At 49.2% G+C, this 22333-nt stretch overlaps 1 protein-coding gene across 1 annotated transcript in view; it reads left to right on the top strand.

The window, feature by feature from the left end:
* The first annotated feature begins 9841 nt into the window (after window positions 1–9841).
* PPP1R16B (protein phosphatase 1 regulatory subunit 16B) overlaps window positions 9842–22333 on the top strand; it is an 88975-nt gene continuing 76483 nt past the window's right edge. The window contains 1 exon segment of the mRNA XM_053926768.1: window positions 9842–9997. The gene's annotated coding sequence lies outside the window, so the exon portion shown is untranslated.

Below are 22333 nucleotides of genomic sequence, written 5' to 3'. Positions count from 1 at the left end.
GTGAATTTCTCTTCGGATGACTAGCCAACTGTGCTAACAATGTTTATTGAGTTTTCCACCTTGTCTCCACTATTATGTCACCTTTAGTACGTATTAAATGACCGTATATATTTTGGTTTACTACCAGACTCATCTGTCCACTCCTCTCCCTGTCTATTCCTGAGTTCACAATGGAATATTAATCTCACTTTATAATATACTTTAAGACGTGGTGGAGTCGGTCTACCCAGATTTCTCCCCCGCCCAGGATTTTTCTTGTAGTCAGTTTGTTCAGTTCCAAAATAATCGGGTTGCAGTATTTATTTGCACCCCATTGAAATTATAGATTAAAAGATAAAAGGTGGTATCTTTTCTTTACTGAATCTTCTAGCCAAAAGTGGGAATGAGTCTTTTTCCTTTACTTAGGTCCTATGTCACATAATTGACTTTGAAATTTTATTCATATATTTCCTGCACATTTTTTGGGGAAGTAAATCATTTAAACATTTGGCTAGTATTTCATTATGTTTCCTGCCATGATTTATGTAATCATTCCATCTTTGAATGGCATTTGAATAAATCTATTTCCAAATTTATTCTACTACAAAAATTGACCGGACCACATGGATTCTGGCTTATATCTGTCACAAAAATGCACAGATTACATTTTCTCAAGATGGCCTTAGGAGTATCTCCCACACGCTCTTCTGATGAGTGACTATTATGGCCTGGCTTGTTGCTGCCACCCGGTGGCCAATAGGAATGATGCAAGACCCACTGTTCTCTTTAAGACCTTATTCTGGTTCATTCATTAATTCCACAATATCTGATGGTGGAGGGGTCAAGTATACCTAATCATTTGGTCATGAGATATTGCTTATAAATCCACAGTTTCTTTTTTAAAAAAGATTTCATTTATTTATTTTTACAGAGGGAAAGGGAAAGAGAAAAAGAGGGAGAGAAACATCAACGTGGGGGTGTCTCTCAAGTGCCCCCTACTGGAGATGTGGCCCGCAACCCAGGGATGTGCCTTGAATGGGAATCGAACCGGCAACCCTATGGTTTGCAGGGCAGTGCTCAATCCACTGAGCCATACCAGACAGGGCTCTATGGCTGATTTTACTTGCTTCCAAAGATCAAAATTCTCTGAAAACTGAGAGATTTTTTTTTATCAGTGTACAAAAGCTGACTCAGTAGCAGCACCTAATCTGAATGGACACAAGGCTATGTATATATTTGTGGTAATATTTTTACTTCTATATCATATACATTTATGTCACAGTAGAGGTATTCATGTTTGATGAGAGGATGCTGTTCTAGACCCCTCTAGGGATGCTGTATAACAGACAGCAGTCGTTTTCAAAGTGTGGTCCTCAGACAGCAGCATCAGCATCATCCGGGAACTTGTTAGAAATGGAAATTCTCAGGCCTGGTCCCATACCTGTTAAACCAAAACACTCGGGGATGAGGTCCAGCCATCTGCGCTTTAATGAACCCTCCTGGTGATCTGATTCATGCTCAAGTACGAGCATCACTAATGTAGACTTATATGCAGATTGTATGTGTAAAACCCTAAAGTCCTGAATTCCAAAGCATACCCCCCGCCCCCCGCCCAGGTTTCAGAGGAAGTATTCCTTGCAGGCCTCTATTTTGAAATTTCAAGTAACATTAGAGGAAACCATAAGATTGTTTTAAAAAAATTATTTATTTTTAGAGAGAGGGGAAGGGAGGGAGAAAAAGAGGGAGAGAAACAGCAATGTGTGGTTGCCTTTCACATGCCCCCCACTGGGGATCTGGCCCGCAGCCCAGGCACGTGCCCTGACTGGAATCGAACTGGCAAATCTTTGTTTTGTGGGACAACTCCCAACACACTGAGCCATACCAGTCAGGGTGCCATGAGATTTTTATGTTAAAAGGGGGACAGAGTTTCTTGTAGGAATAGAGAAAGGGTATAATTAATAATAATAAAATTCAATCATATAAAAATACCTCCTAATTCATTAGTATCCATTCCCCTATTGGTAAGCATTTAGAATGTTGCCAATCTTTTGCTATCGCAGGGAAAAACCACCATGAATATCCTTTTTTCCATGTGTTTTCCTGCCCCAGGGGAAGGTTTTCTCCGAGGCAGGTATTCCTTACAGAGGAGTTGCTGAGTCACAGGCCATGCATATCCAGCTTCCCTAGACAATGCCCAACTTCTCTCCTAAGTGGTAGTAGCCGCTCGGGCATCCCCGCCCCAGGGCATTCAGCATCCTGGTCTGTCCTACCCGGTGCTGACAGACCTGTGGGTTTTTCTCCCCCTTCCTGCGAGCTGTCAGTCGACTTTTACCTCCTGGGTTTATTTGCATTTCCCTAAACATTCATGAGTTGAGCCTGTCTTCAACCAATCTGTTGTTTGGGAATAAACATTTTGCCTTTTTGCTTCAGGCTTTGCCTCTCTATCTTCCAAGCCTAGACTTCTAGGATCCCGTGAGAACTTTCCTCTCTTGTCTGAGGCAGCAACACCTGAAAGGTGCCTGGTCTCCCTGGCTGTTACTTGGACTGTGGAGGTGACAGGCTCTATTTTGCACCTCAGGACCGAGAAAGCACTTTTGTTGGTTCCAGGTGGCATCTGCGTCCCCCCAGGGGCAAGCGGTGACAATAGGTAGATGAGTGCAGGGTGGTTGGCAACAGCACCAGCACCAACCGAACAAACAATGAGGGAAAGCAAGCCTAAGCCTCCGTTTGTAATTTCCCAGATATTTTCCTGCTGCGTGTTCAAGCGCTGTTTACTGAAGCCCTGCCCTATGCCAGGGCCGGTCATGCGTTCTCCCGCTTCACTCATTCAGCAGGGCCTGCCTCTGCTTGTCCTGCGTGCCAAGCTGTGCCAGGCCCTGGAAATTCGGATGTCAACCAAGCACATCTGGCCCCTGATCCGTGTCGCTCACTATCTATACCAGTTTGTTGGGCCACCATCACCAAAGACCACAAACTGGGTGGCGTAAGCAACCGAAGCTTATTTGCTCACGACTCTGGAGAGTAGTAGTCCGCGAGCACGGAGTCAATGGGGTTGTCTTCTTCCTTGCTTGTGGTGGACGCCGTCTTCCTCCAGAGCGTTCATGTGGTCTTTTCCCCATCTCGAATCTCCTCTTCTTTTTATATTCCTATTTTTGTTTTTTCATTGCTTTTTTTTTTTTTAGAGAAAAGGAGAAGAGGAAGGGAGAGAGAAAAACATCGATGCAAGAGAGAAGTACTGCTTTGTTGCCTCCCATACACACCTAAACATGGGATCGTATGCGGCTGGACCTGGGACTGAACCCACAACCTAAGTGTGCGCCCTGACTGGCAATCGAACCCACAGCCCTTCGGTTATGGGACAATGCTCCAACTGAGCCGCACCAGCCAGGGCATCGAATCTCCTCTTGTAAGGGCACCAGTCATATTGGACGAGAGCCCCCCTATCCTATATGAACTCATTTGACCTGAATCACCTCTTTAAAGCCCCTATCTCCAAATGCAGTCACATTCCAAGGCACTGGGGCTAGGACTTCAACCTGTGAGGGGTAGGGAGGACACAGTCAGCCCACAACACTGGGTAATAGGAGAAGCAGACATTAACCCAAAAGTCACAACTATGTGTAACATTACAACCATGGTCCCTGGGGCCTTGAGAGCCAGGACCAGGGGGGTTGACTGGGAGGCTTGTCAGAAGCCTTCCCTGAGGTAGTGACATTTGGGCTGAGACATGAAAGAAGGGTAGGGATTAAGCAGAAAGCAGGAACAGCAGACCAGACAGAGGGAACAGGATGTGCAAAGAGATGGTAGTACCCGGCGGGCGTCTGAGCAACCGAAAGGCTGCCAGCAATGCAGGTTGCTGGGGGACCTCTGGGGGTGGTGAAGCCTTGAACCAGATAAAAACCACCTGGGCATTCCTTTAAAAATACAGATCCTGGGCCTCGCTCCCTGTCTACTGAATCAGAATCTCCAAGGGGTGGGGCTCAGGAAACTGCATTCACCCTCCCCAAACATTTTTATTTTGAACAATATCAAACCTCTGGAGAAATCAAAATAAAAGTACAAGGAACACGCAAATACCCTTCACCTCGACTCACTGGTTGTTAGCCTTCTGGCACTTTTCTGCTTTTCTTCCTCCTTCCTCGGCCCTCTCTTTAGCGTGCATCCCCAAGAATAAGAGAAGGACCTTCTCTTCCGTAACTACATTCCCTTCACCCTCTCTCAGGATACCAACATCAGTTCAATAATATGACCTAGCACACACGCCGTCTGTAAATTCTCAAAGGCCTGCGACCTTTCTTTTACAGCGAGTTACTTCTTCCATCCACGATGTAATCGAGGTTCCCACCTACACGTATGTTTTCAGTCCCTTTAACCCTTCTAATCTAGACTAACTCCCTGCCTTTAAAAAAAACTATATTAACTTTTTAAAAGACAGTCCAGGCTTGTGGAATGCCCCACATTCTAGATCTGTCTCAATTTTCCTCCTGATTAAAATCAGGTTAAGTATTTTTGGCAAGAATCCGACAGAGAAGATGTCGTGTCCATCACCCTGCATCCCATTGGAGGCTGCAGTGTCCCCTTGTCCCGCTCCTGCTGATGTGGGTTGGATCTCTTGATTCCAGTGGAGGCTGCGGGATCTCTGTACGGTAGGTACGTTTCCCCCTTTTTCATTAGTAAATAATCTGTGGTGTGATATTTTGAACCATGTGACTCTTCTGTTACCCCAAGCCTCTCACTCACTGGCTTTCGCATCTGTTGAGGACCATTGCTTCCTCAATTGATTATTCTATTGGTGGTTGCAAAGTGGAATCTGCATTTTTTAAGAAGGACCCCAGGTGACTCTTCCCCTCAGGGAACCTGGGAAAGCCTGTTTAAGCCCAGGTAGTGAGGTGGTGCTGTCAGGGCAGCTGGAGGCATTAGCTAAGACATGCAGCTCTTTGGAATCAGTCAAAATGCATACCCCTAGGCCCTGCACCACACCAAGGAATGAGAAAGGAGTACAAAGGATAGGCCTAGGAAGCAGCATTTCTCCACAGTTTTCCTTATCTTCCCCCAGGTAATTCTGTGCTCCTGAAGTTTGAGAACCACATACTTAGCCGGTGATCCTCAGCCTGGCTACACATTGCATTTTTAACTCACCTGGGGAGTTTTTCGATCTGTGCGTATTCCCGTGTGTTTAAAAGTATAAGCCCCACCTCTGGAATCTGATTCACATGGTCCCGGGTAGGGCCTGGGCATCAACACTTTTAAAAGATCCCTTTGTGGTTCCAAAGTCCTGCCAAGATTGAGAGCCACAGGGCTAGAAGGGTTCTCTCTAAACTGAGTATGAAAATGAAAATCCGTCAGCCCCCACCTAGTTACCGTTAAACTCACGGCATCACAGGACCGAGCGCACCTGCTACCCACAAACATCTGTGCTCCCTCTGCACACTGCTGGGGCCTGTCAATGCAAACAGCTCGGCCTGTGCTCCTTAGGGAGCTTACACCAGAGGTTGAAGAGAGGTCACTTCCCTTACAAGTGTGGAGACGTGGGGGAGAGTGCACACACAAACACACGCAAGTATTGTACAATTGGAGTTTTATAGACCAGGAAACAGACACTCTGGAAGGGGAAATGCCTGCCCAGTGGGGTCACGGCAGAGCCAGGACTCTTACCCAGGATGTCTTTCCCCCACTTGGCTCCTTGTACTAGGGCCTCGGGGCACCCACTGCACTTCCTGCACATCTGTTGGTTGGGCCTGGCCTGGAGCCAACCTACATCTTCACCAGCAGCATCAGCCACCTCTCAAGGCTTACCCTGGGCCAGGCATTGGACCATTTGTTGAATGAATGAATGCAGCCAACCCAGCACCTGCCCACTGACTGGTATTAAAGCCAGGGAATTAAATAACCTTGAAAATAAATTCCTTAGAGCTGGATTAGCGCTCTCTCTCTCCTCTCTCTCTCTCTCTCTCTTTTAACAGACTCAGGAGTCTGTAAGAATGGGTCTTCCTTATTCTGGAGTCCTTGCCTTGCATCATAGTAACCATATAATTTACTCAAATTCTATTTTCCATGTAATTTATATGTAACTGTGAGTACTTGAATTGCAGTTGACTGGTTGACCTAAGGTTAAATAGATATTTAGTTCTATATTTGTAAACATCAATGTTCCAGATTTTATATGTTGGAGACAACCCATTTATTTTCGGATTCTCAACTATTTCCCATAGTCTATTAGAGTGTTCATTAGCCGTGGACAGTCCCCTTATGTCGTACAGATCACAGATGACCTCAGTATAAGGAGACTCGCTTCTCATGCATGGCCTGGGGAAAAGAGAGACATGGAGGACATGGTCAGTGTTGTTTTCAAGGACCAGAGAATAGTTTAACTTTTGGGGGGTAAAAACTTTATTGAGATATCATTCACTCCCTGTACAATTCACCCATTTAAACTGTGCAGTTTAATGGTTTTGGGCATATTCGCCGTTGTGCAACCATCACCACAATCAATTTTAGAACGTTTTCATCACTCCAGAAGGAAGCTTGTGCCCTTTGCCTGTCACTCTCCACTTGCCCCTCTGACCCCTCCCCATGCTAGACAGCCGCTAATCTACGTTCTGCTCCACAGACTTGCTTACGCCGCACATTTCATTTCAACGGAGCCACACAATATGCGGCTTCGCTTCTGGCTTCTTTCCCTTAGTGCAGGTGTTCCAGGCTCGCCCACGCTGCGGCAGGCGTGGGGACTGCATCCCTCTCGATTGCCCAGTGATTGGCCCTGCGCAGGCACACCACATTTCATCTCCCCTTTTACCATTCGACCGACACTTGGGTTTTCCCACTCTTTGGCTGTTATCATCAATGCTACCACGAACACTTGTGTACAAGTTCATGCAGATGTATGCTGTTACTTCTCTTGGGCATCTACCTGGGGCGGAATTTCTGGGTCATCTGGAAACCGTATGTTTAACTTTACATCCCCGCCAGCAACGTATGTGGTTTCACCACAGCCTTGTCAGCACTTGCTACTGCCTGTGTTTTTGATCACAGCCATCCTAGTGAGTGTGAAAGTGTATCTCCCTGTGGTTTGGGTTTGCACTTCCTTGATGGTTGATGATGTTCAGTATCTTCTCCTGTACTTGTTGGCCATGTGTATTTATTTATTTATTTATATAGATTTGAGAGAAACAGAGGGAGAGAGAGAGGAAGAGGAGGGAGAAGAGACATTGGTTGGTTGTTCCACTTATGCATTCATCGGTTTCTTCCTGTACGTGCCCTGACTGGAGATCGAACCTGCAGCCTTGGTGTATCGGGATGATGCTCTCACCAACTGAGCTACCCTGCCAGGGCTGTGTATTTTCTTTAGAGAAATATCTATTCAGATTCTTTGTCCATTTTTAATCAAGTTATTTGGCATTTCATTATTGTATTGTAAGAGTTTCCTATATATTCTGGATACAAGTCCCTTAACAGATATGTGATTTGCAAGTATATCCTCCCATTCTGTGGGCTATTGTATTTGTTTATAAAGACTGTCATAACAAAACACCAGAGATGGTGTGTCTTAAACAGCAGAAATTTATTTCCCACAGTTCTGGAGGCTGGAAGCCTAAGATCAAGGTATCTGCAGATTTGGTTTCTCCGGAGGCCTCTCTCCTTTAATTGGTAGATGGCCACCTCCTTCCTGTGTCTTCACAAGGTCTCTTCTCTGTGTGTGCCTCCCTGATGCCTTTCTCCTTATAAGGACACTAGTCATATTGGAGTAGAGTCCCATCCTAAGGGCCTCAGTTTAGTTTAATCACCTCTTTAAAGATCTTTCAGTACAGTTTCTATTTGGAGGTACTGGGGGTCGGGACATCAAGATGTGAATTTGGGGGACACATGATTTAGCACGCAAGTTATCTTTTTACTTTTTTTGATAATGTCCTTTACAGCACAAAGATTTTTGATTTTAATGAAGCCCCACTTACCTTTGTTGCTTGTGCTTTAGGTGCCAGGCCTAAGAAACCACTACTTAATCCAAGGTCACTGGGTACGCCCATGTTTTCTTCAGCGAGTTTTGCAGTTTTGGTTCTTAATTTTCAGTCTGATCCACTCTGAGTTCATTTTTGTATATGGTGTGAGGTAAGGGGTCCAACTTCATTCTTTTGCATGTGGGAACCTGATTGTCCCAGCCAGCACCGTTTGTTGAAAAGACGATTCTTTTTCCATTAACTTGTTCTGTCATTCTCCTTGAAAAGCAGTTGGTTGGAAATGTGAGCGTTTATAATCTAGACTCTCAGTTTTATTCCATTGACCTGCATGTCTATCCTTACATGTGTATCACACTGTCTTGATTAGTACAGAAGTTTTGAAACCAGGAAGTGTGAGGCTTCCACCTTATTCTGAGCATACTTGAACTTCTGGTATCAAACGCCGTGAGTGGTGTGAATGGACAGTACAGCCCAGGAATTTGGGCCCATCCTCAAGGCTGTATTTCAGGGACACAGACTCCAAGTTGTTCTGCCTTGGAGAGATGAAGTCCCACCCTCTCAGCCCCCAGCTCTTCATGACAAGTCCATGGAAATGTTCTGTGGGGAACCATGATCTCCCTGAGTTATTTTAAACATCATTTTAATTCCTCCCCACCTCCTCTGCTCGCTGATTGCTCTTACTGAAACAGTGTCCTACACAGCTGGATTATTAATGAGCTGGGAGTGAGCCAGGAGATGGGTGGTGGGTCTTTTCAGAGGACTCGGTGGGGGGCCGGGGATAAGCTCAGTGCAGAGGTTTTCCCTTCCCCAGGGAAGGTTATTGAGTTTCCTTAGCAAGCAGAACATCACTGAACTCAGGCTATGCTGTCAGCCTCAGGAGAACCTTGCTAGTGAGTAATGACCTAGAGGAGTTCTTCACACAAGCCTGCTGGGAATTGAATTAATGGGGTACGACCCCCTAGCCCACCAAACTTAAACCTTGTCTGCAAGGCCCTGGGGCTCTAATCTGGAGGCTGAGAAAGCTCCGGAAACAAGGCCCTTTGTGGAGAAGAGAACTCCATTGTTTGACAGCCAGTGTTCAAGGAGTGTGGATTCCAGAGAATGTTTTGCGCTGAATTTTTCCCCTTTGTTAACTTTCTCTCCTCTTCCTATGGGGGAGGGGGGAGTAGGGTCCTCTCAACATCAGCCTTAACGTAGTTAAATCCCTTGTCTTGCAGAGAAAAGGTGGAGCTCAGAGCTCTCAGCCCAGAAAAGAGGCTTAAATTCAATGACAGAAGCCACCGGGTGTTTGCCTTAAAAAATTTCCCCCCCATTTTTTGCCTTAAATCTCAGGGAGGCAGCCCCTTTCTAGACCGTGGCAGACGTCAGCGGAGGTACGACCACTTCCTTCCTCCTTCGCTTCACCTCCTTTCTTCCCAGAAAGAGGAAATGATACGAGTCCACGTCTCAGGCCACGGCCCCCCTGCTCCCCTGTCTCGCTCCGCTCTCCCCCCCCCCGCGCCGCCCCCAAGCTGGGGGACCTGCCCGCACAGACCTGCCTTCAGGGCAGGGTCTGGCCGGTCTCCTTCCTGTCCTCTGCAACCTTCAGATTCGGGCTGCTCAGGCCCTCAAGGAAGGAGCCTTGAATTCCTGGCGCAGTACTAATTCTCTGTGACCTTGGGCAGGTTAGTGCCCCTCTCTGGGCTTCCTGGCGGTGCCCTTCTGTCAAATGGGAGCAAGGCTACCGTCCTGGGCGGTGGCGGTAAAGAGGGACGACTATAAGAAGAACTATTCCGAAGCCTGGACGCGTCCCAAGTTTCTTCAATTTCCAGCTGTTAAAAGGAGGGGCCCCCATCCTTAGAGCGCCGGGACCCTTCGCACGCTCCCCCTCCGGCCAGACCCGGCCGAGCGCGCCCACCGCTTCCCCGGAGCTCAGGCCCCGCCTTGGGGGAGGAGCCGAGGGGCGGTGCGGAGGCTCTCCTCCGAGCCGCGCTGGCTTCAGTCGCCTCACCGGCAGCTGCGGCTCGGGGACAGACGGACATAGCCGGGGCCGGGAGCCGCCCGGGCAGGGCTCGGGAGACAGGGTGAGTTCCGCGGGGGCGCCGCCTCCCCGCTGCGCTCTGCGGCTGGACCCGGCGGGCGGGGGATGAGTACGGAGGCGGGGAGGTGGTCCCGGCCTCTGACAGCCTGGCTGGGGGTGTGCGCGGCGCTTGGGCCACCCGCAGGCGGCTTGAGATAATTGGGGGAGGGGGCGTTGGAAAGGCAGATTCGGGTAGCGCAGGGCCAGGGAGGCTGGCTGGTGTTGGGGCGTTCTCCCGGGCTTGCGCGCCAACGACGAGGCTGGAGGTGTGTGTGTGGGGCTCATTGGCAGGTTGTTGGCCGGGGTCGCCGTGACACAGTCTTGGGGCGGGCAGGGGGATTTCGGTTGGTTCTGGACTTTCCGGTGGCTGTCCGCCCAGGGCTCCAAGACTGGAATCGGGAGCTACAACCTGCACCAAAGAGCCCGGCGCCCAGCCTCGGGGCCGAGGATGGGGGCGCCGCCCCCTCGCGTGGCGGGCTTGGTCTTCTCAGGCAGCGACCAGGCTCAGAGAGCGTTCCTGCTCTGGCGGGAACGGTCCCCAGGGGCTGGCGACCACACGTGCCGACCCATCCAGCCTCGGGATCCCGCTGACACAGCCCGCTGTCCACGGGGAGACGTCGCGCGCGGTTGTATTCAGGGAGAGGTGCGCCCGGCCTCTCTAAAGGGCCGCCGTGCGCCAGCCTCTGGGTCCCCCGAGCCCGGACCGCTCCTCTCTTTCCGAGTCCCGTGCTTCGACTCCGGCCGGAGGAGCGCCCCCGAGCGCCTAGGACTGCCTGAAACTGTGCAATCGGCCCCAGAGAGGTCGCGCCGGGGGTCTACCCAAGGTCACTCGGAGCGCCCAGGCTGAGCTGCCCGCCTGCCCCGAGCGGAGAGCAAAGAGGGGGAGGCGCTCGCTGCCGCCTCCTTCCCTGATGCAGACTCCTTCCTTCCCTCCTCCTGCTCCCCCCTTCCACCCCCGCCCCAGCCCGGGCCCGGCTGCACTGGAGATGCTGATGATGCAGCTTCCAGCCCCCGGCGCATAACTGAGCCTCCGGAGCTTTGAATCTGGCCCTGCCGGGAGCCTGGGACCAGGCACTCCCGGGCACCTCGGGCGCCAAGGGAGAGAGACGCGGCTGCATAAGCGCTACTCAGAATCGAAAGCCGAGCTGCTTGCGCGCCCATGTGATTGGATTCTACATAATGGGCCCCTGTTCTCGCTGTCAGAAAAGCCCACCAGCTCCCCGCGGTCGCGGGCACCAGGTGCCGCCTCTGAATCGCCCTCTGTGGGGGACCCGGGCCCTGAGGTACCAGGCGCCCTTTCCCCCAGGGCTCTCTCGGGAAGGGGCCTGCCGTTAGCCGCCTCAGCCCGAGGGGGTAGTTCCCCGCGTGCCCTGCCATTTCCTGCGGCTTGTGCAGCGCCGAGAACACCCCTCCGTATGGGAGGACTCCTTCTAGGCTGGTAATAAAGCTTTTTAGCTCCGTTGGTGACTAGCTCCGTCTGCTCCAGGACAAGGTACTTGGCCTCTCGGCGCCTCAGTTGCCTGCAGGAAATGGGGCTAAGAAGCAGCCCCGTCTGGGGGATGGGTGAGAGGACCCATGGGGAGAGCTTGGTGCAGTGGAGCGTGGCGGGATGAGTGCTCCCAAGTAAATGCTGGCGCCTTTCACACCGGTTTTGAGTGGGGCCTGTCTCTGCTTTAGGGCAGGAGCAGGCGTGGAGCCCTCGTGGGTGGTTCCGCAAGGGCGGGGGGCGTTCCCACATCTCTCTCCCTTGCTTTGTCATAAAGAGTCAGCTTACAGGCGGCCGGTGGGCGCTGGTGAATCCTTTCAGCTGGCAACGTGCTGGGACCTTCCCCCGCAAATCCCCAGCCCCTTCTGTCCCAGCTGCCACGGGGATGCCGGGGGTGAGAGGTCAATCAGGCCACTCTGGATGTTCAGTTTTGCACCTTGCAGTCAGCTGTAGTTCACCCAACAGTGTCCTCCACCCTGGAAACTTCCTGACTCCTCTCCTGGTCCCAGCTCTTTCCAGTCTCTGGAATGTCCTCCTACAGGAAGACCACTTGACCCTTCCTACCCCTCTTTCGGGTTCCCCCACTGTGGCATTCACCCTATGTGTCTCATGCATCGGGGCTCCTTGCGTCCTGGTGCTCCCTGGGTTGCGCTGGCATGGAAGGACGTGGAAGGCAAGGCCAATGCATCAGACTCCATCTCTTGGGGAATGATGCTCGAATGGAGGTTAAATTCTCACCTAGTTAAGTCTGTTTGGGAGCTTGTTGATGTAAGAAGGTGGGTTTTTCCCCAAGGCCAAACCTCTGTGCAGAGCCCATTAGGACTCTGGAAACTAGAGCCCCAGGTTCCTCTCAAAACCTGCTCCAGCATCCAGAGTGAGCTTTCTCTAACCCCCAGAGGCTGCAGCCAGCCTGGGTTTGCCGGCCGAAGAAGGCACATATGTGGATTCATGGGCTCTGCTCGGATCCTCAGGATCCCCGCTCAACCTGGCCTTCATACCCCAACTTAGCCACCCCCCCTCCACTCCCCCAACCCCTTCCACTCCCCCCACCCCCTATACTCCCCCATCCCCTGCACGGGGACTTGGAGCATTTGGTGAATAGCAGTCCTGACTGGCATCCTTCCAACAGAGACCAGGTGACCTTCTTTATCCTCAGCACATCCTAGACTTGGCTCCGATGGGCCTGACTCCTACAGAAAGCCACCACGTATGAAGAGCAAGGGGCCGGACAGGTCTAGTTCAAATTATAGCTCTGTGCTTAACAGCTCTGTGACCCTGGGTAAATTATTTACTCTCTCTGAGTCCTGGCTTTCTCATCTGTAAAATGGGAGTGATAGTCATGCTGACTTCATGGGGTTGTGAAGATTCCGTGAGACCATAAAGGCCAGGAAGTGCTTAGTACAGCACCTGGTGTGGGCAGGAGTACAGGAAGTGACACTTGTCACTGTCACCAGCATTTCCTCCTTTGCAGAGGGCTCCCACCACCTCTGGTCTGGTGGAGTCAGACCTCTTCTGCCTCTAGCTACCAGGCCAGGGAAAGCCTCTCAGCCTGGGGGGCCTGCCTCCTGGGAATTTGAGTGTGACATGGGCCTGTCCTCAGGAAGTCTGCTACTGAGCCTTTCTCATCTGGCTGCCATTTTTTTCAGGGTTCACTGATTTATTCAATAGATGTATGCTTTATTTTAGACCTTGTGCTTAGCAAGGGGTTTCAAGATTTTCTCAGGGTTCTTTCTCTAGCGGGGAGAGGCAGGCCTGGAAACAGATCATGAGGCTACTGTCCCCAACAGATAGCAAAGGATAACAGTTTCACTGGCAGGAAGAGGAGTGAAGAATAAAGCAATGGATGCACAGGTGGGCTCAGGCCAGCTAACAGGTTTCATTCCAGACTGCCAGCTTGTAGCTGGTGGTGATGGACAGATAGATGCCTTACCTGTCAAGCATGTAAGCTACCTGCATAGGGTGTTGATGTGAGGAGAAAAGTGAGACCACATGGGTGAGAAATTTAGCTCAGGGCTTCTAGATATTTATCCATGATTGCAAATGTTAGTTGCTGTTATTATTAGTCTGTGGTGACCAATAACAGGTGGGCAAAGTTTGCTGTGGGAACCCATTGGAGCCCTTCAGAGATGATTTTCCAGGTGGTGGTAATAGAGGGGTAGGCAGCCTGAGCAGAGAGAACAGCTTGTGCAAAGGCACAGAGGCTGGGTGTCTTTGAGAGCAGTGGGGAATGCAGCTGGGGCCCCGTCACCACAAGGCTTAAGGAGGCAGGGACAGCTGGCAAAGCCAGGGAAGCAGGCAGAGGCCAGCCTGCCAAGGGGTCCCAAATGATTGAATACTTGCTGACCCACAGCAGGTGCCCTGCAGCCTGCAGAGGGCTGTCTGGTTGTAGCACCTGAGAAAGTCTAGGATGGACTTCTGCCTGGGAGGAAGGGCTGGGCTGTGCTCATTTACTAATACATTAACTGTCCCTTCCTTGTCCTATTACCCAGGAAGCATAGATGTCCCCTCCTTCTTCCTGAGATGCTTCCTGAGATGAGATGCTTCTGAACCAGTTTCTTTCTTCCTGGTACTCAGTTTCTCATTCGAAGGAAGGAGATGGGGGTAGAGAAAGTGTCATGATCTGGCTCCTTTAACATTGTACCAAGTGCTTTTCTGGGCGGTGGTCACTGTCCAAGGTTTTTGCTTGCATTGCCATTGAATCCTCACACTAACTCATTGAAGTGGACTTATTTATCCCCATTGCATGGAGGGGTAAACTGAAGCACAAAGGATGAGGTGATTTGCAAAAGGCATGCAGCTTAAATGTGGTAGCAATTCATGTCAGGGGGTCTCCAAAGGTGTCATGTGCTAGCCTGTACCACCTCACTTATGCTACGTGTGAATACCTCCAGCTAACTGTGGAGTGTCTGGCTTTTTTTCACTGTATTCCCTTGGATGCTGGGCAGTAGGCTCTTTGGAGATGAGTCACGGCGGGGTATGCTCTAGTTATCTGGGGACTTCCCCATTCTCTCCCTGCCCTGACTTTTGGGAAGCCCTGTGTGCAGGCACTTGGCGAGGGGGAGGTGTTCTTGGATGTCTCAGAGTTCAGGTTGCATTCTTCCGCTCGCTAGTGTCCCACCAACATGCCTTGACGTAGTCCGTTTGCAGCTTGATTGATGTAGCAGGTGGTGGTGGGGCTCCACGATGACCCCAGGATGGCTGGCCAGAGCCTCACGTGACCACAATCCCTACCTGTTTACAGGAGTCAGAGGCTCAGATTTCCTTTTCCTTGGGAGACAGAGTTTAAGGCCAGGGTTCAAATTCTGACTCTGTCTTCCACTGGCTTTTTGGCCTTGGACAATTTCCATTTCCTTGAGCCTCAATTTCTTCATCTGGAATGAATATATATATGTAGATATATAAATATAAATATATAAATATAAATATATATAAAATATATATAAAAATATATATATAAAAATCAGAGTTGTCATAGGATTTGTAATTACACAAAAAATGCCTGGTTTCCAAGTTATAGATAATATTGGTGTATTATCCACAATATTTTCCTCTGGTACTTATCAAAACTGTGATTAGGCGGTTATTTGTGGTCATTTCTCTTTTAGTTTGTCTCACTTACTGCATCACTGGTTCTCAACTGGGGGCAGTTTGGCTCCCCAGAGTACCTTCGACAATGTCTGAAGATAGTGTTCGGTTTCACAGATGGGGAGGGGTGCTGTGGCATCTAGAGGGGTGAGGCCAGGAATGCTGTTAATACCCTACAGAGCATAGGACAGCCCCCGCACCAAAGAATGAAATGACCCTAAAAGTCAATAGTGCCAAGGCAGAGAAAGCTTCAACTGGACTCTAAACCCCATAAGGCCAGTCGCTGTGTCTAGTTCATTCAGCTCTGCATCCCCAGTTGCCCAGCATGATGCCTGGCACATAGGAGATAATCAATATGCATTAAAGAGATGAATGAGGTCTTGGAATGCCTTATGTCCCCTAGAGTCCCAGAGCTTTGGCTTGTAGGACATTTTGAATGGGAAGAAGAGATGTAGATGAATCTGAGTGATGATAAGCCAATTGGTAATTCAGACCAAAGGTATGCAGACCACACGCCGTTTTCTTCCCCAAGCAGGTGCTTCGGGGCCTGAAGGAGCTGAATAGCAATCACTGCTGCATTTTGCTCATGTAGACGAAGGACCCACCTTTATCTGGATAAGCAGGCCGGGGCAGGGGACCATAGGTGCTGACAAGGAACGCCCTGTCAGCTGGGCCCTTGGGATCTGCCAAGCTGGGGCGCAGCTGCTGTCCGCTTCCTGTTTTTTCCCTTTCTGGTGGAATGAAGGAAACCCACTGAATGGCTATTTTCCACTGACATTTACAGCAATGTGATAGGCCTTGGATTAATGAGGTTAAGCTCCTGTGTGAAATCTGTCCAATCACCTGAAGCTTGGCCAACAGGAAGACATTGCTTGTTTTCTTTGGGCCATCCGATGCCTTTGGATGGCTTTGGCCAGGGAAGCAGGGGTCGTGACTCTGTACAAAAGAAAGGAATGTTCTATGCCCCAGAATTGTCCAGGTTGGAGCGTTGTCTCCTTTTCAGTGTATGAGGAGGGTGCATTGTAATGTGGACTTTGAAATCAATAACTCACTAAAGCAAAGGTTCGCCGTGAGCCCCAGGCTAGCTGCTGAGCCTGGGTCTGGGCTAGTGAAAGGCTCACGCTGTGTTTCTGTGACTCTTTGGGAGCTTGAAGGAAAAGTTTGGCCCCAAAGGGCATTTGGAAGGGTTAGAGGAGCCCAGTGGTTAGAATTTATTCTGACAGGGGAGGAGATCTCAGGTATCTGCCTCAGCCTTGCTCACCTTGGGGTTCCTGTAAAAAGCAGACTCTGACTCAGCTGGATTGGGGCCTGAGCACCTGCATGTCTCACAAGCTCCAAGGGGAAGCCATTCTGCTGGTCTGTCCGCTGCACTCTGAGTGGCAAGGGTCTGGGGAACCCCAAGTCTAAAGGTGAGGGGTACCTGGTACAATCCACTCAAGCGCAAAAGCGAAGTCAGCCTGCCGCGCCTGTTCGCACAGCCACCTGCTCTGCTGGCTGGCTTTCAGAGTCACATATTTACTGCGCGCCTCCTCTCTGAGCCCAGGCCTGGGACCAGGTGTGGAAGGAGGGCTGCCTGCTCTCAGTGGGACACAGAAACAGCCAGAGCAAGGGCTGAGGGGCTTCTGGTGCTTCCAGAGAAGTGTGTCCAGGAACACATTCTTTCTGACTCACCTGGGGCTTGATAAATATACAGATCCTTGGGCCCTAGCCTAGCCTGCCTGGATTAGAACTGGCCATGGCGGGGCCCTGGGAATCTGGATGTTTAAAAGGTGTGCCAGCTGATTCTGATTCACAGCCAGGCTGGTGGAGGGATAGCCAGGAAGAAGAACTGGCAGCGCATGGGAGTTAAGTGCTCAGCAGGCCCGGTGTAAGGGTGTAGATTGTAGAGTTGTGTTCTGCTGGATGGCACCCGGCTGAGGGAGGGGCTGAAACCTAGCCTGCTCCGCTTGCCAAAATCTGTACCCTGCAGAATCGCATCCGCCTGGAAGGAAGGGTGTCTGTTTCTTGATGTGAATAACAGTCATTAATATTCGGTAGTTATTATGAGTCCATCACTGTCTATTTAACTCTTTTAGTTCTCCTAGCAACTCTGAGAGGTGGCATTATTACTGATTTTATTGCTAAGGAAAGTGAGGTACAGAGAGGTTCAGTGATTTTCTGCAGGTTACACAGCCAGTAAGTGACAGAGCAAGGATTTGAACCCAGAACATCTGGCTTCAAAGCCCTTGCCCTTGATCACTATTTTCTCTGGCTTTTCTCTGGATGAAAATGCTGTGGTGCTCCCCAGGGCTGTCCCTACTCTGAGGGAGTGTCTTTTTCTAGTTCGTCCCCAAATGGAGGGAAAGCTAGCAGTGACCTTGGCTGGCTCTGGAGTCAGACCTGGGTTGGATTCCCACCTCCGCCAGTTACTGTAACCTTGAGCAAGTTACCTGCTTAACTTCACTAGGCCCCCATCTCCCCCTGTGTAAAACAGGAACACTAATAGCGTAAGATGATACGATTGACCAGTTAGCCTCTGCTTGGCACATGGGATGTACTCGATATATGTCAACTATTGATATTACATTAGTATCAGCAAAGTCAGCCCCTGGGAGTCACGGATGGCTTCAGAGCAGAGGGGATAGGTGAGCAGAGCTCTGTGCCATTGATGTCCCTGGTGGCTGGCTGGGTCAGCTGGTTTGCTCACCCAGGTCACACATTTCATTACTTCCTTGGGCATCCCTAGCCTTTGCTTCTTGGCACTGGTTAGAGGCCCTAGTGTTGGTGCCACCCTGGTGAGTTCTCAGAATTTCTTGGCTCCTAGAATGGTTCAGAGTCTCAGTCAGAAGTCACTGGTTTCACTTCCTGCGATCCAAGAGCAAGTAAAAGGCACACTTCTCACACTCTCTTCAGGGCTCTTGGCCCTTCTCGGCAACTCTCGCTGTCTGTAGGCCCCTTCTGGGACTCGGGTCCATCCCTTGGATTGGGCAGAGAGCAAAGGATGCCCTATGAACATCGCCTATTGCCTTGTAGAGAAACAGGGACAACTTCCTCCAAATTTTCCTTTGTTTTTTAACATATAAAATCCAGTTTTTGTTTTCTTATTGCTATATTTTATGCTTTTTAATTTTAAAAGAATATACATTCATTATTAAAATTTAAACAGTATGGAAATGTGGAAAATGGAAAGTGATATTTTCCCAAACATGATCCCTAGCCGCTCATTCTTTTCACCAGAAGAAATTCCTGAATGTTTTATGTGTCTCTCCATAAATTTCTCATACGTATACAAATCCATATTCACTGACATGCTTATCCTTTTTTCATTTTAACATAACTATAGATCACTCCTCTGAAACTTCCTTTTTTCAGCTAATTTATCTCGGCACATGTCAACACAGAGAGGCATACCTTGGTCTGTAAGGCTACATGATATTCCAGCAATAAAAATTTGCCATAATTTATTTCTACTTCCGTGTTGACATTTGAGATTGTTTCCAGCTTTTTTCCTACTCTGAATGTATGAAGCTGCCACGTCCTTGCTTGTAGAGCTTATATCTTTGTACCCTGGTGTGATTTTATCTATAAGGAAAATTTCCTGCAATTTGAGCTATGACATTGTCAAAGTGTCCTCTCGAGAGGCCAGCCCAATTTCTGTTTCGTAAACAGTGTGTGGGCATACTGTCCCCTACCCCCTTTTCCAGCACTGAGTATTAAGTAACTTTAACTTTTGCCAGTATCACAGAATAAGATGGAAGAGATGTTTCTGAGTCAGGTTCCGCAGTGATTCAAATTTCGGCCCTTTAAAATGTGCCTACATAAAGGTTGTTAAATATTTAAGAACTATATTTTACCTGGCTTTATGCTCTGAATGAGAGACATAAAATTAGATTCAACCAGCTTCTGCCCTCAGACTGATCCCTATCTCCTGGAGGGCAAATAAACTAAGAGAAACAGCATTGTGGTTCAAGTGTGTAGAGGAATGCATAAACTCGGCCACCTTTAGTGTGATCGCTCTATCTTCATGAATATCACAACCGAATTAATAAAATACAGTGTACACTATGATGGGGATGGGGTGGGCTTGAAATCCTCCAGAGAAAATGACTTGATGAGAAGCTAAAACATCATGCAGCTTACCTCTAGTGGGGGCAGCAGAAGAGGTGGGCAGTAAGGAAGGGAAAAGTAATTTTGCAATAGTCTCTTTGGTGGCTTCCATGTTTACTAGTGGGGTGTGTTGGAGGGAGGCTGTGCAGAAACCCAGCTGAGTTTGCAGCTGGTACAACTTGCTGATCCCTTGTACTTGGGCAAATGTACGTGAGTTCAGTAAGAGTGAGAGCAAAGGAGCAGAGGTTGGCTTAAAAGTCCTCGACCCTGGAGCTCACAGTGTTTGGACGTGGGTGGTATGAATAGGCAGTTACTCCAGGGGTTACAAGGAGCTGTGCTCTGAATAGTGCCCATTGTAGACTGAATACACCGAATGGGTGTTCAGTGAATGAGTGAGGATCAAAGATGTCTCTGTCCCATAAAGGGGCTCCTACTCAGAAAGAACAGATGTATGTAGAAAGGGGTATGATCAGCTAATCTACTCACCCGTGGGGAGCCACACCTTCGCCATACCTTTTCCTGGGCCACCTGTCCTGCAGATCTTCTCTCACTGGGGACAACTTACGAACAACACGAGGCAAAGAGCACTTGAGAATACCCGAAACAGTGCTGTTGAATGAGCCTAACCGTTGTTTCACAACAAATCACCCGAGCAGGGATGCGTGGAGCCAACTGCAAAGCTTGCAGAGTTAAGAGATGGGGAAGCCAGGGGGCATCCCAACACAGCCTTTCATGGAAGGCAAGGTGGGGGCCAGGTGACATGTGTCCTGGGTTTGGCCCTCAGTGTGACCTCTTCCCCTGGCAGCCAGGTCTGTTTCATCTGTCCGATGGCACAGCTCTGGTTCCAAGCCAAAGGACCACTTCCCGTGACAGAACTGATGGAATAATCTCAGTGAATTGTCAGTCTCTTGGTCTCCCACCTTCCTGTTCACTCTCTCTCATTTTTTACCTACCATGTGCTGGGTGGCTCTGTAGCAGGATGTCCAGGTGAATAACACATATGCCTTGTCTTTCAATGGAAGAGGCAGGTCTGAAACTAACAATTACTAGAGAGCGTTGAGTGCCATAAAAGAGAACTAGAGAGGAGAAAGAAATCCGTTTGGCACAGGGCAGATAAAGAACAATTCAGAGGGAATGAAAAGAGCATTGAGACATCGTGTCAATGAGACAAGGCAAGTCAAGTGTTGAGCACGGTGCCTGGAAAGCACTGAAGAGATGATAGATATGATTATTACAGCACTTGCACTAGCTCTTGAAGAACAAAGAGGAGTGTGCCAGGTGGAGAGAAAGCAGGGTATTGCCCCTTGGGGAACAGCACAGGTGAGGGTGAGGCGGTGGGTGTGCTGTGCTGAAAGCTGCAGGGGCACTTTGTGGCACAGAAATCGAACTCCAGGTTCAAGTCCTAGTTCTGTCACTGATGAGTGGTGACGTTGGGCACGTCAAGATGTATCTCCGCTTTCTCATCATTGTACTGGACACAGTGATACCTGTTTTAAGTGGCTCACTGTGGGGATTAAAGGTAATTTATGTGTATGTAGTCCCTGGCACATAGCAGGGTCTCAACAAATTGTGGGGACCAAGGTGGAGGTGTGAACCCATCGGACTTGTTTGGGGGAGCTGGGGAATTTAGTGTTTAGTGAATTTGGGATATTAGGATGGCCAGAGATAAAGTTAAAATGTCAAGGCCACACAGGGGATGGCTGACCAGTTAGGCTGAAGAATTTAGACTTGACTCCACAGGCAATGGAGAAGTACTAAATGCTTCCCTACAAGGGAAATGATGGAATCAGACTTGGTTTCAGAATGAAAAATCTGCCAGAGGTGTGGATGGTGGGGTGGAAGGTAAGGGACGGAGGCAAAGAAACCACTTCGGGAAATGCTGTGCGACCCAGCCCCTGCATTAGCCTGTCAAGTCTGATAGTCAAGTGCTGCCTGGAGAGGCAGACTAGGCCAACGGTTAAGAGCAGGGCCTTCAGCGTCAAGGCCAGAGTGGATTCGAATCATAGCCCTGTTGCTTACGGGCTACATGCCCTCGGCAATTACCCCGTCAAGTTTTCGTTTACCCTTCTGTAAAATAAGGGTTCATAGCACCCTTATCATAGGCTTGTTGTGAGGATTAAATGAGATAGTGTAGACCAGGGTGTCAAACTCATTTTCACGGGGGGCCACACCAGCCTCGAGGTTGCCTTCAAAGGGCCGAATGTCATTTTAGGACTGTATAAGTGTAACTACTCCTTAACTAGCGGCAAGGAGCTCGGTGCTGCCATCAGGTGGGAACAAGGTGCTGGGCCGGATAAAACAAGGTGGAGGGCCGGATTCGGCCCTCGGGCCTTGGGTTTGCCACCTGTGGTGTAGATAAAGCACTTGGCTGTAGAAATGCCGTTGATAATTACACTTCAAAAAATTATGTATTTGATGATGGATCTTTTTTCCATGTAACACCTATAAACCTCCCCTGGAGCTACCAGTGTTCTACACACACACACACACACACACAAATGTGCTTTATACTTTCTAGAGAAGCAGTGGCACTTTCTGCTCCAAGAAATAGTGAGGAGGGTTGCCAAGCTCCAACACAGCAGTTCTTGGATGCACGTTAGGCGCCAACCAGGGGAGCATGTAAAGACTTTAACGTCTGGCTGCACCTCAGATCAATTCAACTAGAATCTCTCAAGGTGGGACCCAGGTACCAGTATGTTAAAAATTTTTAATGAATTAAGGTAAAAACATATAGAAAAGTACACAAACCCAAAGTGAATGAAATTTTCACAAATTGAACATGCCTATGTAACCCATATCCTGCTAAAAAATACCCCAGAATATTACCAGTACTCTAGAAGCACCCCTTTTCCAGTTGTCCTCACCCCCAAATCGCTATCCCGATTGACAACATAGGTCGGTATTGCCCATTGCTGAATTTTGCACAGACGGAATCATATAGCGTGTATTGGTGTGTGTGTGTGTGTGTGTGTGTGTGTGTGGCTTGTTCTGGTTACCCTTGAGAGAGCCCAATTGTACATCGCTCATTCTCATTGCTGTACCATGCTCCCTTGTGTGAATACACCACAGTTCTTTTCTAGGCTACGGCTGGTGGGCATTTTGGACAGTTTATACCTTGGGACTATTATAAATAGTGCTATTCGATTCTTGTGAATGCTCTTGGTAAGTGTCTATAGAAATTTC

Source organism: Desmodus rotundus, chromosome 6 (assembly GCF_022682495.2).
Source record: "Desmodus rotundus isolate HL8 chromosome 6, HLdesRot8A.1, whole genome shotgun sequence".
NCBI classification, from domain to species: Eukaryota; Metazoa; Chordata; class Mammalia; order Chiroptera; family Phyllostomidae; genus Desmodus; species Desmodus rotundus.
This window is presented reverse-complemented; position numbering and strand designations above follow the sequence as displayed.